This window comes from Aotus nancymaae, unplaced genomic scaffold (assembly GCF_030222135.1).
Source record: "Aotus nancymaae isolate 86718 unplaced genomic scaffold, 86718_ANA_hifiasm-v0.15.2.pri h1tg000030l, whole genome shotgun sequence".
NCBI classification, from domain to species: Eukaryota; Metazoa; Chordata; class Mammalia; order Primates; family Aotidae; genus Aotus; species Aotus nancymaae.
In genome coordinates, this window is record NW_026988443.1 from 4038674 (window position 1) to 4044877 (window position 6204).

The window sequence follows — 6204 nt, forward strand, 5'->3', positions numbered from 1 at the left end:
AGACCCCAGTGTGTGATGCTCCCCTCCCTGTGTCCATGTGTTCTTATTATTCAACACCTGTCTATGTGATTTTGTCGAAGGCCTTCTCTGCTTCTATTGAGATAATCATGTGGTTTTTGTCTTTGTTCTGTTTATGTGGTATATTACGTTTATAGACTTGTGTATGTTGAACCAGTCTTGCATCCCCAGGATGAAGCCTACTTCCAATACTATATTGAATAGGAGTGGTAGAGAGGGCATCCTTGTCTAATACCAGATTTCAAAGGGAATCCTTCCAGTTTTTGCCCATTCAGTATGATATTGGCTGTAGGTTTGTCGTAAATAGCTTTTATTATTTTGAGATACATTCCATCGATACCTTGTTTATTGAGAGTTTTTAGCATAAAGGGCTATTTGATTTTGTCGAAGGCCTTCTCTGCATCTATTGAGATAATCATGTGGTTTTTGTCTTTGTTCTGTTTATGTGATAAATTACGTTTATAGACTTGTGCATGTTGAACCAGTCTTGCATCCCCAGGATGAAGTCTACTTGATCGTGATGGATTAGCTTTTTGATATGCTGTTGCAATTGGTTTGCCAGTGTTTTATTGAAGATTTTTGCATCTATGTTCATCATGTATATTGGCCTGAAGTTTTCTTTTCTTGTTGAGTCTCTACCGGGTTTTGGTATCAGGATGATGCTGGTCTCATAAAATGATTTGGGAAGAATTCCCTCTTTTTGGATTGTTTGGAATAGTTTCAGAAGGAGTGTTACCAGCTCCTCTTGTATGTCTGGTAGAATTCAGCTGTGAACCCATCTGGACCTAGGCTTTTTTGAGGTGGTATGCTCTTAATTGTTGCCTTCAGCTCTTGTTATTGGTCTATTCAGGGTTTCAACTTCTTCCTGGTTTAGTCTCGGGAGGATGCAAGTGTCCAGGAATTTATCCATTTCTTCCAAGTTTACTAGTTTATATGCATAGAGTTGTTTGTAGTAATCTCTGATGGTAGTTTGTATTTCTGTAGAATCAGTGGTGATATCCCCTTTATCATTTTCTATTGCATCTGTATGATTCTTCTCTCTTTTCTTTTTTATTAATCTGGCTAGTGGTCTGTCTATTTTGTTGATCTTTTCAAAAAACCATCTCCTGGGTTTACTGATTTTTTGAAGGGTTTTTTGTGTCTGTATCTCCTTCAGTTCTGCTTTGATCTTAGTTATATCTTGTCTTCTGCTAGCTTTTGAGTTTTTTTGATCTTGCTACTCTAGCTCTTTCAATTTTGATTTTAGGGTGTCAATTTTAGATCTTTCCTTGCTTCTCATGTGGGCATTTATTGCTATAAATTTCCCTCTAGACACTGCTTTAAATGTGTCCCAGTGATTCTGGTATGTTGTGTCTTCATTCTTATTGGTTTCAAAGAACATCTTTATTTCTGCCTTCATTTCATTGTTTATCTAGTCAACATTCAAGCACCAGTTGTTCGGTTTCCATGAAGTTGTGTGGTTCTGAGTTAGTTTCTTAATCCTGAGCTCTAATTCGATTGCACTGTGGTCTGAGAGACTGTTTGTTATGATTTCCATTCTTTTGCATTTGCTTAGAATTGAAATATTTATTTCCAATTATGTGGTCAGTATTAGAGTAGGTGTGATGTGGTGCTGAGAAGAATGTATATTCTGCGGATTTGGGGTGGAGAGTTCTGTAAACGTCTATTAGGTTTGCTTGGTCTAGATCTTAGTTCAAATCTTGAATATCCTTGTTAATTTTCTGTTTCATTGATATGCCTAATATTGACAGTGGAGTGTTAATAAAGTCTCCCACTATTATTGTATGGGAGTCTAAGTCTCTTTGTAGGTCATTAAGAACTTGCTTTATGTTTATTCTAACTGGCATGAGGTGGTATCTCAATGTAGTTTTGATTTGCATTTCTCTAATGACCAGTGATGATGAGCATTTTTTCATATGTTTGTTGGGCTCATATATGTCTTCTTTTGAAAAGTGTCTGTTCATATCATTTGCCCACTTTTGAATGGGTTTGTTTTTTTTTTCTTGTAAATCTGTTTTAGTTCTTTGTAGATCCTGGATACGTGTCCTTTGTCAGATGGGTATATTGCAAAAATGTTTTCCCATTCTGTTGATTGCCAGTTGATGCTAATCATTGTTTCTTTTGCTGTACAGAAGCTCTGGAGTTTAATTAGATCCCATTTGTCTATTTTGGCTATTGTTGCCAATGCTTTTGGTGTTTTAGTCATGAAGTACTTGCCTTTGTCAATATCCTGAATGGTTTTGCTTAGGTTTTCTTCTGGGTTTTTTTATGGTGTTAGGTCTTATGGTGTTTAAGTCTTTAATTCATCTGGAGTTAATGATAGTTTGAGATGTCAGGAAGGGGTCCAGTTTCTGCTTTCTGCACATGGCTAGTTTTCCCAACACCATTTATTAAACAGGGAATCCCTTCCCCAATGCTTGTTTTTGTCATGTTTGTCAAAGATCAGAAGGTTGTAGATGTGTGGCATTGTCTCCGAGGCCTCTATTCTGTTCCATTGGTCTATATCTCTGTTTTGGTACCAGTACTATGCTATTTTGATTACTGTAGCCCGGTAGTATAGCTTGAAATCAGGTAGCGTGATGCCTCCAGCTTTGTTCTTTTTGCTTAGGATTGTTTTGGCTATGTGGGCTCTCTTTTGGTTCCATATGAAGTTTAAGGTGGTTTTTTCCAGTTCTGTGAAGAAGGTCATTGGTAGCTTGATAGGGATAGCATTGATTCTATGAATTACTTTGGGCAGTATGGCCATTTTCACAATATCGATTCTTCCTAACCATGAGCATGGAATGTTTCTCCATCTGTTTGTGTCCTCTCTTATTTCCTTGAACAGTGGTTTGTAGTTATCCTTGAAGAGGTCCTTTACATCCTTTGTTAGTTGTATTCCTAGGTATTTTATTCTCTTTGTAGCAATTGTGAATGGGAGCTTGCTCATGATTTGGCTCTCTGTTAGTCTATTATTGGTGTATAGAAATCCCTGTGATTTCTGCACATCGATTTTGTATCCTGAGAGTTTGCTGAAGTTGCTTATCAGCTTAAGGAGATTTTGGGCTGAGACAATGATGTCTTCTATTATACAATCATGTTGTCTGCAAATAGAGACAATTTGACTTCCTCCTTTCCTAATTGAATACCTTTTATTTTTTTTCTTGCCTAATTGCTTTGGCTAGAACTTCCAGTACTATATTGAATAGGAGTGGTGAGAGAGGGCATCCTTGTCTAGTGCCAGATTTCAAAAGGAATGCTTCCAGTTTTTGCCCATTCAGTATGATATTGGCTGTAGGTTTGTTGTAAATAGCTTTTATTATTTTGAGATACATTCCATTGATACCTTGTTTATTGAGAGTTTTTAGCATAAAAGGCTGTTGAATTTTGTCGAAGGCCTTCTCTGGATATTTTGAGATAATCATGTGGTTTTTGTCTTTGGTTCTGTTTATGTGGTGGATTATGTTTATAGACTTTTGTATGTTGAACCAGCCTTGCATCCCCAGGATGAAGCCTACTTGATCGTGATGGATTAGCTTTTTGATATGCTGTTGCAATTGGTTTGCCAGTGTTTTATTGAAGATTTTTGCATCTATGGTCATCATGGATATTGGCCTGAAGTTTTCTTTTCTTGTTGAGTCTCTGCCGGGTTTTGCTATCAGGATGACGTTGATCTCATAAAATGATTTGGGAAGAATTCCCTCTTTTTGGATTGTTTGAAATAGTTTCAGAAGGAGTAGTACTAGCTCCTCTTTGTATGTCTGGTAGAATTCGGCTGTGAACCCATCTGGACCTGGGCTATTTTTGGTTGGTAGGCTATTAATTGTTGCCTCAACTTCAGCCCTTGTTATTGGTCTGTTCAAGGTTTCAACTTCTTCCTGGTTTAGTCTTGGGAGGGTGCAAGTGTTCAGGAATTTATCCATTTCTTCCAGGCTTACTGGTTTATGTGCATAGAGTTGTTTGTAGTAATCTCTGATGGTAGTTTGTATTTCTGGGAATCAGTGATGATATCCCCTTTTTAGTTTTTTATTGCATCTATTTGATTCTTCTCTTTTCTCTTTTTTATTAGTCTAGCTAGTGGTCTATTTTGTTTATCTTTTTGAAAAACAAGCTCCTGGATTTATTGATTTTTTGAAAGTTTTTTTTGTGTCTCTGTCTCCTTCATTTCTGCTCTGATCTTAGTTATTTCTTGTCTTTTGCTAGCTTTTGTGTTTTTTTTGATCTTGCTCCTCTAGCTCTTTCAATTTTGACAATAGGGTGTCAATTTTAGATCTTTCTTTGCTTCTCATGTGGGCATTTATTGCTATAAATTTCCCTCTAGACACTGCTCTAAATGTGTGCCAGAGATTTTGGTATGTTGTGTCTTTGTTCTCATTGTTTTTGAAGAACATCTGTATTTCTGCCTTCATTTCATTGTTTATCCAGTCAACATTCAAGAGCAGGTTTTTCAGTTTCCATGAAGTTGTGCTGTTCTGAGTTAGTTTCTGATTTCTGAGTTCTAATTTGATTGCACTGTGGTCTGAGAGACTGAGAGACTGTTTTTTATGATTTCTCTTCTTTTGCATTTGCTGAGGAATCATTTACTTCCAATTATGTGGTCAATTTTAGAGTAGGTGTGATGTGGTGCTGAGAAGAATGTATTTCCTGTGGATTTGGGGTGGAGAGTTCTGTAGATGTTTATTAGGTTTGCTTGGTCCAGTTCTGAGTTGAAGTCCTGGATATCCTTGTTAATTTTCTGTCTCGTTGATCTGTCCAATATTGACAGTAGAGTGTTAAAGTCTCCCACTATTATTGTGTGGGAGTATAAGTCTCTTTGTAGGTCATTAAGAACTTGCTTTATGTACCTAGATGCTCCTGTATTGGGTGCGTATATATTTAGAATCATTAGCTCTTCTTGTTGCATTGATCCTTTTACCATTATGTAATGCCCTTCTTTGTCTCTTTTGATCTTTGTTGGTTTAAAGTCCATTTTATCAGAGACTAGGATTGCAACTCCTGCTTTTTTTTTACTCTTCACTTGCTTGATAAATCTTCCTTCATCCCTTTATTTTTAGCCTATGTGTGTCCTTGCAGGTGAGATGGGTTTCCTGAATACAGCACAGTGATGGTTCTTGACTTTTTATCCAATTTGCCAGTTTGTGTTTTTTGATTGGGGCATTTAGCCCATTTACATTTAAGGTTAATGTTATGTGTGAATTTGATCCTGCCATTTTGATGCTAGCTGGTTGTTTTGCCCATTAATCGACACATTTTCTTCATTATGTGGATGGTCTTTACCATTTGGTATATTTTTGGAATGGCTGGTATTGTTTGTTCCTTTCCTTGTTTAGTGCTTCTTTCAGCAGCTCTTGTAAGGCAGGCCTCGTGGTGATGAAATCTGTCAGTAATTGCTTGTCCAGAAAGGGTTTTATATCTTTTTCACTTATGAAGTTTAGTTTGGCTGAATATGAAATTCTAGGTTGAAAGTTCTTTTCTTTAAGGATGTTGAATATTGGCCCCCACTCTCTTCTGGCTTGTAGCATCTCTGCCAGGAGATCCACTGTGTGTTTGATTGGCTTCCCTTTGTGGGTAACCTGATCTTTCTCTCTGGCTGCCCTTAGCATTTTTTTTTCATTTCAACCCTGATGAATCCGATGATTATGTGCCTTGGGGTTGCCCTTCTTGAGGAATATCTTTGTCATGTTTGTTCTCTGTATTTCCCTGGCTTGTATGGTTGGGGAAGTTCTCCTGGATAATATCCTGAAGAGTGTTTTCCAGCTTGGATTCATTCTCTCTGTCACATTCAGGTACACCTATCAAATATAGATTAGGTCTTTTCACATAATCCCATATTTCTTGGATTTTCACTCTTTTTTCTCTATTCTTGCCTTCTCATTTTATTTCATTGAGTTTATCTTCAATTTCTCATGTCCTTTCTTCTGCTTGGTCGATTCAGCTATTGAAATTTGTGTGTGCTTTGTGAAGTTCTTGTGCTGTGCTTTTCAGCTCCATCCAGTCTTTTATACTCTTCTGTAAGCTGTTTATTCTACTTAGTATCTTATCTAACCTTTTTTCTAGGTTCTTAGTTTCTTTGCATTGGGTTAGTACATGTTCTTCTAGCTCTGAGAAGTTTGTTATTACTCAACTTCTGAAGCCTGTTTTTGTCAATTCATCAGATTCATTCTCCATCCATCTTTGATCCCTTGCTGGCGGGGAGTTGTGATCCCT